The 13,333-nt window shown below is 39.5% G+C and overlaps 1 protein-coding gene across 13 annotated transcripts in view; it reads left to right on the top strand.

Moving 5' to 3' along the window:
* The window catches only part of LOC116281933 (uncharacterized), a 207,957-nt gene that overhangs the window by 19,453 nt on the left and 175,171 nt on the right, over positions 1-13,333 (top strand). Inside the window, exon 1 of one of the 13 annotated variants that reach the window (XR_012075798.1) lies at positions 10,936-10,954. The exons of the other annotated variants lie outside the window; for them this stretch is intronic. The gene's annotated coding sequence lies outside the window, so the exon portion shown is untranslated. Of the gene's footprint in view, positions 1-10,935; positions 10,955-13,333 lie in introns of those variants that run through there. 13 annotated transcript variants of the gene reach the window in all.

Here is a 13,333-nt window from a genome sequence, read left to right as displayed (position 1 = left end):
ATTTCTTTGAATCATCTTCAGTTTCCTTTATCAGTGTTTTACAGTTTTCAGCATATAGGTCTTTCACCTCCTTGGTTAAGTTTATTCCTAGGTATGTTATTTAATTAATTATTTTTTTAAACTTTTTTTTATTTAGTTATAGTCATTTTACAATGTTGTGTCAAATTCCAGTGTAGAGCACAATTTTGCAGTTATACATGAACATACATATATTCATTGTCACATTTTTTTTTCACTGTGAGATACCACAAGATCTTATATATATTTCCCTGTGCTATACAGTATAATCTTGTTTATCTATTCTGAATATGCCTGTCAGTATCTACAAATTTTGAACTGTCCCTTCCCACCCACCTCCCCCTTGACAACCACAAGTTTGTATTCTCTGTCTGTGAGTCTGTTTCTGTTTTGTATTTGTGTTCTTTTTTTTAGATTCCACATATGGAATTTTTCTTTCTCTTTCTGGCTTATTTCACTTAGAGTGACCTTCTCCAGGGAATATCCATGTTGCTGCAAATGGTGTTATGTTGTCATTTTTATGGCTGAATAGTATTCCATTGTATAAATATACCACTTCTTCTTTATCCAGTCATCTGTTGATGGACATTTAGTCTGTTTCCATGTCTTGGCTATTGTAAATAATGCTGCTATGAATATTGGGGTGTAGGTGTCTTTTTGAAGTAGGGTTCTTTCTGGATATATGCCCAGGAGTGAGATTCTGGGTTCTCTGGTAAGTCTATTCCTAGTCTTTTGAGAAATCTCCATACTGTTTTCCACAGTGGCTGCACCAACATGCATTCCCACCAGCAGTGTAGGTGGATTCCCTTTTCTCCACAGCCTCTCCAGCATTTGTCATTTGTGGATTTTTGAATGATGGCCATTCTGACTGGTGTGAGGTGATACCTCATTGTAGTTTATTTTTTTTGACATGATTTTAATCAGGACTATTTTTCATTTTGTCTTTCTGATATTTTATTGCTGTTGTAAAGAAATGCAGCAGATTTCTGTATGTTAATCTTGTATCCTGCTACCTTGCTGAATTAATTTATTATTTCTCATAGTTTTTGTATGAAGTCTTTAGGGTTTTCTATATATAATATCATGTCGTCTGCATATGATGACAATTTTACCTTATTCCTTCCAATTTGGATACCTTTTATTTCTTTTTCTTGTCTCATTGCTGTAGTTAGGTCTTCCAATGCTATGTTGAATAGAAATGGTGAGACTGGGCGTCCTTGTCTTGTTCCAGAACTTAGTGGGGAGACTTTCACCTTTTCACTGTTGAGTATTATGTTGGGTTTGTCATAAATGGCTTCTATTATGTTACGATATATTCCCTCTATACTCAGTTAGTGACAGTTTTTATCATGAATAGATGTTGAATTTTATCAAATGCTTTTTCTGAATCTATTGAGATAATCTGGTTTTTGTCTTTTCTTTTGTTAGTGTAATGTTGAACCATCCTTGTGACCCTGGAATTAATCCAACTTGATCATGGTGTATGATCCTTTATGTATTGTTGGATTTGGTTTGCTAATATTTTGTTGAGAATTTTTGCATCTATATTCATCAAACATATTGGCTTATAATTTTCTCTTTTGGTAGTGTCTTTGTGTGATTTTGGTTATCAGGGTGATAGTGGCTTCATAAAATGACTTTGGGAATGTTCCCTACTATTCAATATTTTGAAATAATTTGAGAAGGATAGGTATAAATTCTTCTTTGTATGTTTGGTAGAATTCCCCAGTGAAGCCATCCAGGCCTGGACTTTTGTTTGCAGGGAGTTTTTAAAATTGCAGATTGTATTTCACTTCTAGTGATAGGTCTGTTCAAATTACCTGTTTCTTTCTTTCTTTCTTTCTTTCTTTCTTTCTTTCTTTCTTTCTTTCTTTCTTTCTTTTTTTTGGTTTTTTTTTTATTGAGTTATAGTCAGTTTACAATGTTGTGTCAATCTCTGGTGTACAGCACAATTCTTCAGTCATACATGAATATATATATATATTCATTTTCATATTCTTTTTAACCATGAGCTACTACAAGATATTGAATATATTTCCCTGTGCTGTACAGCATAAACTTGTTTATCTATGTTATATATGCCTGTCAGTATCTGCAAATCTCGAACTCCCAGTTTATCCCTTCCCACCCCTCTCCCCCCTGGCAACCACAAGTCCGTATTCTATGTCTGTGAGTCTGTTTCTGTTTTATATATAAGTTTATTTATCTTTTTTTTTTTTTTTTTAGATTCCACATATGAGTGATATCATATGGTATCTTTCTTTCTCTTTCTGGCTTACTTCATGCCATTTGCAGCAACAGGATGTCCCTGGAGAATGTCATTGTATCTGTTTCTTCTTCACTCAATTTTGGCAGGCTGTGTGTTTCTAGAAATTTGTCCATTTTAGGTTGTGCAATTTGTTGCCATATAACTATTCATGGTATTTTCTTTTTTTTTTTTTGTATTTCTGAGGTATCAATTGTTATTTCTCCCTTTTTCATTCCTTTTGTTTATTTGAGTCCTCTCTCTTTTCTTTTTGGTGGGCCTGGCTAGAAGTTTGTCAATTTTATTTATTCTTTCAAAAAACTGGTTCTTGGTTATACTGATCTTTCCTTTTTTTTTTTTTTGATGTTTATTTACTTCCTGTCTCTTCATTATTTCCTTCTGCTAACTTTGGATTCTGTTTGTTATTCTTTCTCTGGTTCTTTTAGGTGGTAGATTAGGTTGTTTATTTGAGATTTTTCTTGTTTCATAGAGTTTTTTGATTGATAAATTTAAAAGAGTTAAATTAAGAATCTTTATCTTCACCTTTAGTGCAGTAGGAAGCAACTAAGGTTATTGGTTAGTGAGGGCAACTTTCTCCTTGCCACGACCCTCCTCCCTGCCCACAAAAAGTACAGTCTTCAATATTGACCATGAAATGTACAAGGAAAGCCTTCCCCGTCCTCCCCAAAAATACAGTCTTGAGTGTTGGCCATGAAGTATTTAAGAGCCACCCTTGATCAGACTAAAGGTAGGGAAGGAAAAGCACTAAAGAAAAAAGAGGAAAATAGAGCCTCCACTATTGGGAAGAAAGGGAAGGCTTAGAGTATTGTGAAATGGTTAAAACTCATTCAAGTGTTCCTGAAAGCCATTGTCCATACCATTGTCAACTGACATAAGGGTACATTTCAACTTTGTTAGCATGTCACATAATCTTCACGTCAGGCCCATAGTAATAGGTATTCTTGGATAAATTGAAGCCATTAGTAAATTGAAGCCTTGGGTAATTAACTTATGCTCTGAGCAGAAAAGGATATTATTTATTTATTCCACCAGTAAACCTCCTCTTGTATATATATCAAACATTACCTACTGAGAACATTTCCACACTTGAAATTGTAGGGAAAAAATGGCATAAGATACACTATGCTGTACACATTTTAAAAATTTATTTTAAAAAGTGTGCCGCCCAATACTTACACATCCAGTTTCTGAGTTTTCCCAGGGACTGCCTTCACCCTCTGATTGCTGTTCATGTAGGAAAAGAGGTGAAAGTGAAAGGGGGTATGAGATCAAGGACAAGTACAATGGCATGAACAGCAATAAACTGAAACACATGAATGAATCTTTGAATGTCCTGGACTCAGGCCAGCATGAACCTCGCGTCTCCACAATCTACTGCCCAGGGCCACAGACCCTTGGGATGAAATTTATGGGTTAATGCACTCAAAAGTCAGATTCCCAGAGACCTTATGTTCCCACAGAATTGGTCCACTCTTCCTTGTTAAGGGATAGTCTTTTCCCTTTTCCTGAAGATCATGCAGAGGCTACACCAGACCTAAGCCAGTATCTGTACCGGGAATTGAATGCAGAAGAGGATTGGTCCACAGGTGAGAGGACCCCACAATACCAGGGTAAGTTTATATGGTAATGACTTCACCAGTGCTTCCTCAGTAGGACTTAATGCTTTTTTGGTAACTATACACTGGGGCAAGGAGAATGAATAAGCGTTTTAGAGACTGTAGGACACAATTCAGAGTTGACTTTGATATGTGGAGCACCCAAGTGTCTTTAGGGATCCTTGTTTGATTGGGATCATACCGGATCCAGGTAATTTAATGGAATCCTGGCCTTAAAACAGACCACACGATGTCTGCTAGGTCTACAGACAGTCAGTGATTCGGATCTTTTTCTCCAAACTTACAACTGGGATAGATATAAATGGTGGTTGGCATAAGTGCTACACTGGGCTTTTCACCTCTGATATAAGAACTGTCTTAATGAGTAAGACCAAGTAGAAGATTCTGAAGTTGACCCCTTGGCCAAGGTAATAAAACAATATCATAATTTAGATATAATGGCAGAAATCAGTGCCATGATTAGCATCCTAAAGGTAGAATGAGTTAAAGTCCCCAGTATACTAGCATTTAAATTCTCAGTATGAGCCTTAGAAATATAGTTCACAGGAGGCTGCTGCACTGTGGTATAGAAAGATCCAAGTGCTGTCTGGCCGGAAATGGGTTTGGTCAGATCTCTAAGTCATAAATTCAAGCCACCCCAGCAAAAATGTATCAAGTGATGGAAGTGCTAACCCAGGACTGAGCCTGAACAGATTCTGAGAGCAAAAAAAGCCAGAAAAGCAGGTAGCCCAGAACCCCCATCATCCAGTAGAATTGCACTGAGGCCTTTGTCTTCACTCACAACTTTCGACAACCTGATGGACAAAGAAGGATCCTGACTGGTTAATAGAGGGTTGGCTTGGTATGTTGAAACAAGCTGAAATGCATGACTGCCATGTAATATGCCAACTCATGAGTGATTTTGAAGGAAAGAGGTGAGAGAAAAATTCTCCCCATGTAGAGAATATAAGAAAGTGCTCCTGGTCACATTGTTTCTGGGGGAAGAGAAGAGACCTAAAGTCAAAAGATATATGTATTAGTTTGCTAGAACTACCATAACAAAGGACCCCAGACTGGGTAGCTTAAACTACAGAAATTAATTTTCTCACAATTATGGAGGCGAGAAGTTCAAGATTGAACTGTTGGCAGGCTTGGTTTCTTCTGAAGGCCTGTCTCCTTGGCTTATAGATGGCTGTCTTCTTCAGTCTTCACACGACCTTCCCTCTGTGCATATCTGTGTCCTAACATCCTTTTTTGGTAAGGATACTAGTCATATGGATTAGGGCCCACTCTAATGACCTCATTTTACCTTTATTCCCTCTAAAAAGACCTTCTCCCTAAATACACATTCTGAGATACGGAGAGTTAGGACTTCAACATTTGAATTCAGCGGGGACACCATTCAGCCCTTAACAATAGATGAACTCATGGGCAGTGTGGTAAATGGATGTTCCAGCCCATTTTCATTGGTGGTTGGTTGCCACCCCAGACAGCATCACATGGAGGGGAAATCTCCCCAGCCAATCCATGGAATCACAAGAAGTAATAAAGTGATGGTTACCAATTTAATCAAATTTATAAAAGAAATGGACACACAGTGCAACATACACATTTCAGTCACATAGTCTGAAAAATTTTTATGAATCAATATGCTATGTAACTATACCTCAATCAAGATGTAGAGCAATAGCATAAATACTCCAATTTCCTCACATCCCTTTGGAGTTAATCATTCACCCAAGCCAGCTTCGGACAAACATTGACCTAATTTCTATAAATGTTGATTCATTTTGCATGGCCTAGAATTTACTATGAATAGGTTAATATAGTGTAATCTCTTTGGTAAATGATTTCTTCCTCTCAGCACACTATTTTTAAGATTTATCCATGTTGTTGCCTATACTAATAGTTCATTCCCTTTCTTGCTAGTTACCATTATGTTGTATGAATAAACCAAAATTTGTTTATTCATTCAATTTCTGGTGGCAAATTGTCTTTTCTCAAGATTTTTACCATCATGAGTAAAGCTGTTATATACACTCATTCCCAGTCTCTTTGTTGTCACGTTTTCCTTATTTGTTTAAATTCTAAGGCTGTAATTTACTGATTAAATGATAATTTTATAATTAACTTCATAAGAAACTGTTGAACGCTTTTCAGATTAATTGTAATATTTTATACTCCCAAGAGCAATTTGGAAGACTTCCATGTACTTCAAATCCTTGCCAACACTTGGTATTGTCAGTCTTTATACATTGTAGTGGATTTGAAGTGATATCTTACAGAAATTTTACTTACATTTTTCCAATAAGTATTGTTAGGGACTGTTGGCCATTCATGTATCATGTCTTATAAAATATCTATTCAAATACTTTCCCATTTCTATTGTTCTTTTCTCCTATATTACTGAGTAGAAAGAGGTTTTGGGGTTTTTTCCTTTAATATATTCTGGGTACAGGATGTTTGTCAGATATATGTGTTTTGCATATAACTCCCCTTTCTGAGACTTGTTTTTTTTATTTTTGGAATTGTAGTTTTTGACGAGCGGGAGTCTGACATTTTAACGAGGCACAATTTATCAGTATGTCTTTTATAATTTTTGCTCTTTGTGTCCTATCTGTTGCCTGTGCTACTGATAAATTTCATTTCATTTAGGCCCTCCCCAGACTAAGCTAGGAAATACATGCTATCTATGCATACATACATATTTATAAACATTTTTGTAACTCTGCGCACGTGTGTGTGTGGCCTTGTAGCCACAGAAAACCTCTCTGTGTCCATTTGGATTCCCAAGTCTGTGCCAGGCATGTCATCTTTCCCCTAGGTGTTCTGTTTTCTGAATCCTCTGATTCGGTGGAGGGTCCGAATAAGTTAGGTGGGGATTGTAGGAGTATAACTATCAGGCAGTGCCTTTATTCCTGACACTGCACTTAAGTGCACTCAGATTTCTGAGTCTGGGCCAGGACCATCTTCCCTGCTGGGCTTTCTCTCCCAGAAGGGACACAGGTGCTTCGGGAACATTTGAAGTCCAAGGGTAGGGACCATAAATCCTAGTGGATTTAATGTTAGAACTACATAAACCTCTACTTGATAAAATCATACTCACAGTTATGTATGTTGACAATTCTGAAACTACTTTATATGTATACTAGGATTGAACAAATAGTAAATAAACTGTATAAAATGGGAGTCGGGGGGAGGGCATAGCTCAAATGGTAGAGCGCATGCTCAGCACTCAAGAGGTCCTGGATTCAATCCTCAGTACCTCCTCCAGACAGAAATAAATGAATAAACCTAATTAACCTCCCTCTCATAAAAAAAAAAAGAGTGTCAGTTTCCTTATTGGCAGAGAAGAAAAGGTACAAATAATCAAGGGTTGAGGGCTAGGATGAACCCTGTATTACCGTATAGTTGGAGATAGTGTGAACTCATGTTTATTTTAATATATCTGGAGCGAGGTATAGAAATAGTTACATCTGTTATAGCTGTAACTATTAGCACGTGGATTAGTATGTGTACATTTATTTCCTAGCTCTGACTACTGAGAGGGCTTGGAAGTAATGACAGTACCAATAAACAACCCGGTGTCCAGTTGTGGGTTTCTAACTTCCATTGTTGACCTAAACGGGGGAAGAAAAAACAGCCGAGGGCATGGGGTCAATGGAGTATAGAAAAGGAAAAATCGTGGCTTTACAGGGGAGGAACCTGGCAGACACTACGTGAAACAAGTGGTCAGTGTTCACACCACGAGTGATGTAGTGTCAGTGCTGTGTACTTGTGATATGGGGCAATGAGAAAAATGTCTCCTCTTTGTGGTCTTCTTCCCCAAAATTCATAGCCCCAGTCTAACCATGAAAGCACAGGAGGCAAACCCAAATGAGGAATAGCCTGTGAAATACCTGACCAGAAAAATTGCCACATCCTCAAAAACAAAGTTAAACTCAAAAGTTGTCACAGACCAGAGAAGACTTGAGGAGGCAGGGTGACTAATTTCTGCACTATCCAGGATTGGAGTCTGGCACGGGAGAAAGGAAGAGGTGTTGAAATCTCAGTGGGGTGTCATTTAGTTCATAGTGTCGTACTCACGTTAGTTCCTTGGTTCTGACAAATATACTGTCATTACATAAGATGTCATCATTGGAGCAAACCAGGTCAAGGGAACATAGGGATTCTCTGTGATCAGTTTGGCACTGTAAGTCCAAACTTCTTCCAAAATTTAAAAAAAAAATTAATTAAATAAAATGAATAAAGAGAGAAGATACTGTTTTCAGAAGGACTCTGGAAAAATTTCAAGGTATAAATTGTGTTCAAAAGGAAACTTCAATTAATTCCTTCAAACATTCATTGTTGAGACTTCATTTTTTACTACAATGCTGTAAGTCCTCTACAATTCCAATCTCTGTCTGCATCTTATGTTTTTGTAGTATTTATGGTGCTTTATTTTTGGAAACATGATTTATTTTAAAGCAGCCAATTTTATTCATATTTTCCTTCATATTGTGTACCTTTTATGTTTTGAAGTCCTAAAAATATTCCCTTTTGTATTCTTATAAAATTTTAAGAGTTTCATATTTTATTCTTAGGATGTCAATCTGACAAAGAATGATTTTTGTATTTGCAAAGGAGTCTTGAGTTAGTGGGAATAAGGGATGTTCTTTCTTCCTTGCCCAGTGAGTCTTGGTTCTGCATATATGTAGGAAAGGGTCAGGGCATGTCAGGTGGAGTCTGACTCCAGTCTCTCTGGATTTATCCCTTTATGTCAGCCCAGGGCTCTTGCTTTTGGTAGGAAGAGGAAAGGTCAGGGACTCCAGAATGAGAAGGATTAGAGTCAGGCATGCTGTTGCTGGATGAATAAGATAAAAGATGACTGAACAATTGAGAAGATACAAGGAATTTGTTACCTGGGTGGGGATTGTCAGCTTGAGATTCATTTTTGTACATTTTATTGATGCATACACTATTTGCTGAAAGTAAACCAAGCTTAAGTGTACATCTCAGGGATTTCACGCCAAGCTAACTCAGTTCTGTTAAGATAAGCCAGGTGCAAAAACAACCCTATCCTGCAATGTCTAGGATCAGAGGAGTTGTTTCTGGAGAAGCTGGAGGCTGGGTTTGGGCTTGATAATCTTGGATGTTGGTCCATTCACAGCGACCAGCCAGGGAGGGCACACACATGGAGTACAAGGACTCGTTTCCTCCCCAAATTTGGTAGTCACAGTCTCTCTGCTTCCACACACACTCTGTGAGCTCAGCTTGAGGGCAGGCGCGCCAGCAGAGGAGGCAGGGCTGGACCTAGAGGTGGAGGGAGATCCAGGGCTGGTCACCACCCCCTCCCCACTCCTGTTCACATCCCCGTCCTACAAAGATGGGGCCACAGGGGTCTGAGTACAGGCAGAGGCTAAAGGGAAGAGTGAGGGGAGCAGGGAACAGGAGGGAACCTGGGGGAGGAGGCCAGGACATAGGAAGAAGGTAAGGGAGCAGGGACATCCACAGAGGGAGAGAACAAGGACATGGGACAAACACCAGTGGCCGGGCTGCAGAGGCAAAAATGCCGGGAGGCCACTCACTCGACATTGGCATCCTTTTCTGTACAGTTTCCTGAAACCTAACCTCTGCTCCGTGGTGAGCTTGTACCAGAAGTATAGGTGGCATCTTGTGAAGTGCAGTGTCCCTCTCCTCAGATAGCCTGCAGTGATCAGAGAGCGTGGCCTGAGTGTCAACACAGCATGTGTGGGTGTCCCCAGGGAAGGACACGCTCTGGCCCCTAGAGAATGAGCCCCAGAGGGTCTGGGAACCCTGAGGCAGGTACAGAGTCAGCCATGAATGGCGGTCCAGCATTTCCCTGGGAAGAGTCTGTCAGATCGCAGAGAACGGGCCTTTGTCCCTCAACGGTGCTGCAGAAGTGGAGTGGGTAGCAAGGTTGCGGGCTGTGTGTGGACGGGGGTACTCACCTGCAATGAGTAATTGTGACTGTTGAGAAGTCCTCACCTCATAACCACAGCTATCCCAATTCTTCGGTGTGTATACTTGATTGATTTTGGGGCCCCTCTTGGGAAACTTCAATTTCTGTGATGAAGGGATAGAAAGAGCAGGACCTTGGTTTTTCATAGAAGTTGCTGGGATTTAGAAAACATCCAATTCGCTCCGCAAGAGCAGACTGGAGAGCTTGCTGATTTTGAGGGGAAGGGGGCTGGAGAAAGGAGGTCTTGGGTTTTACCTCAGTGATGTTGATTTTCAAACCTCGTTTTAACTTGGTGTCATTTCCATATCCCAGAATATCAGCTATTATGACTGGGAGGAGAAAGAAATGGGTCAGGGCCCATAGACTCACTGATTTAAGCCTCCCCCGTCCTAAGCCCTCCTGGAGACATCGTTCAGATCACCGGCGCTCCCGGACCTCTGCACTTCTACACCCCGCGGTGAGAATCCCTCCTTGGTGGATCCTTCTCTGCTGTCTCCCTAAACTCACCGACTTCTGACATGCAGTAAAATGTCTGAGGATGCTGAATTTTACAGCCACAAGCGTCGCAAGGTGTTGACAGAACCAGGAGCAAGGGAAAGGCCAGCAGGAGTGGGGAATCCATGGTGGGCCCTGGGGAACATAGAATATGAATTACAGAACGAAGTTTTTCTAGTCCTGCTCCCCCATCCACCTTAGACAGAACCTGGGCTGGCTTTGGAGGGCCATCTACCTCCTTTAACATCTGGGAACCTGAGGAAGATGGGCTCCGGTTCCCATGATCTTGTGGACCAAATGCTGAAGCCCCGTGTCTGCTGTGACTTACCTCTGTCAGTCTGAGCCGAGGTGTGCCGCAGCTTCTGTAGAACGCCTGGCACCATGAAGTATAAATACTCACCTGCGTCTCCCTTCACCCTGGGGTGTAGCCATCCGGGAGGCACAGTATGGTTACTGGGTGTACTAGTCACTTGGAATCGTTTTTCTCTCATCTGCATTTCCTTTTCATCCTTCAGCCATATCAGCCAGGCTGGTGTGATCTGATTTTTGGATGCTGTTGTCATTTGGAATCCTTCTCTGCATGGTTATTCAAAGAGCCACCAACTCCACCCATCCCTGGTTGGTATTAATGGGCTGAACTTTGTCCCCCTAAAATTTACATGTTGAAGTCCTAACCCCTAGTGCCTCACAATGTGACTAATCCTCAACATCCTAATTCAAATTTAAATTGTATAAAAAACAAAACAAAAGAGCCTTAGTTCTAGGACCACTATAACAAAGTACCACAGATTGGGTGGCTTGAACAGTAGAAATTTACTTCCTCATGGTCCTGGAGGCTAGAGGTCCGAGATCAAAGTGTTATTAGCAGGGTTGTTTTCTTCCAAGAGTATCTCCCTAGCTGATGGATGGCCTTCTTCCCATTGTATCTTCACATGGTTTTCTCTTTAAGTGAGTCTGTGTCCTGATCTCCTCTTATAAGGATACCAGTCATATTGGACTTGAGCCCACCCATATGAGCCTATTTTACATAAATTCTCTTTAAAGACCCTATCTCTAAACACAGTCACATTCTGAGGGACCTTGCTGGGGCAGGTCTGCTCTTGTGCACCGTTACACTACTGGATTATGACTTAGACGTTGGCGAGTCTGTTACGAATGCAGGGTGCTTTGCTTTGGTGTTTCAATGTTTGGTTATAAGGGGTAAGAATCCACCCCGCTCAGCAGGTTCAGTGGAGGATCCCAGGTGTGGGTGCAGTGGGGCTGCACATTTTGTTGTTTTGAGACTTGGCTGGAGGCACATAAGTGGAATCTTCTATTCTCTCTCCTTTAAAAAATTTTATTTTTATTTATTAATATTTAAAAAAAATTTTATTGGGGGGTGGTGTAATTTGATATATTTATTTATTTCTTAACAGAGGTACTGGGGATTGAATCCAGGACCTTGTGCATGCTAAGCAGGCACTCGACCAGTGAGCTATATCATTCCCCCACTTCTTATATCTTTATATCTTTAACTCATTTGGAATTTCTCTTAGTATGATACATGGATACAATTTCATCTTTGCCCTTATGGAGAGCCATCCAACTAACCTGATAAGTTTCTCCATACTTAATTGAGATGTCACCTTTATCATATACTAAATTTCCCTAAGTATTTAAGACTATGTTGTGATTTTCTATTCTGTTCGATTTATGTGTGTCCATTCTTTCATCAATACCAAATTATAGAGACTTTAAAACATAATTATATATGTTCTAGATGTGTTAATACTCTTGTAGAGATTTTTTTTCTTTTTCTTTTTTTCTTTTTCCATCAGCCTAGAGGCTGCCCCCTTTCTCTGGCTTGTGGTGCTATCCCATCTTCAAAGCCAGCAATGGCTAATCAGGTTTTTCTCACATCACAATACATGACACTGACTGTTCTGTCTCCTTCCACATTTAAAGGACCTTTGTGATGCCATCAGCTCTGCTCTGATGAGCCAGGACAACTTCTTTATTTTTGTCATTTGATTAGCAAACTTAATTCCACCTGCAACACTAATCCTCTCTTGTTAAATAATATAACACCTACAGGTCCCAAGGCTAAGGATGTAGTTATCTTTGGAGGGGCATCATTTTGACTATGGTAGGGGCGGGTGTGCACACACACACACACACACACACACACACACACACACACACACACAGATACTCACACTCTACCTATCCAGGGAGATAGAAAAATCAGAGCTCCTCCGGACACACTCCATCCCTTTTATGCTTTGTGAGACTCTTGGAATACCATTTCTAGGCAAACAGAGCTACACTACTGTATTTCAAGAAAAAAATTAATCAGTTAATTGTTTTATTTTTCAACTTTATTGCATATTCACTATTTTATTTTAGCCCAGCTTGTTTTTATTTTTCTCACAGTGTCATTTGAATAATTGAAGTATTTTCTTTTAATTAAATAAAAGTTATTTTTAAGACACTTTGTGCCTTTTTTGGTTCAGTATAGGAGTTCTTTGCCTGTGCCAAGGTTGCAAAAATGTTGTTTTCCTCTGGGAGTTGTGGGTATAAATTTTTACACTTAGGTCAATGATCCATTTTAAAGTTAATTTTTATGTGTGGTCTGGGGACAGAATTCCAGTTAATTATTTTCATATCACATTAATCATTGTGGCATAATTTCTTAAGAAGACCCATTTTCTCCCTAGTTTGACTCTGGCCTCTTAGTTGTCAATCAACTCAGCCTATGTGTGTGGGTTTGTTTCTGGATATTTTCTTCCATTATCTGTATATCTGTATATCTATTCTTATGCTAAATACTATATTTTTGTTACTGTAGCTTTATGAAACACCTGAAATTTGGTAGTGTAATTCTTTCAAATGTGATCTTTCTTCAAAGCTATCTTGGCTATTTCCGTTGCATATAAAGCCTAGTGCATATACATTTCAGATACCGCTTGTCAATGTCTACTAAAATGCCTATTGGGCTTTAGGTTGGGATCGATTTGA

The sequence above is a fragment of the Vicugna pacos genome, chromosome 9, assembly GCF_048564905.1.
Source record: "Vicugna pacos chromosome 9, VicPac4, whole genome shotgun sequence".
NCBI lineage: Eukaryota > Metazoa > Chordata > Mammalia > Artiodactyla > Camelidae > Vicugna > Vicugna pacos.
Note: the sequence above shows the minus strand (reverse complement) of the source record. Positions and strands in the feature narration are given on the sequence as shown.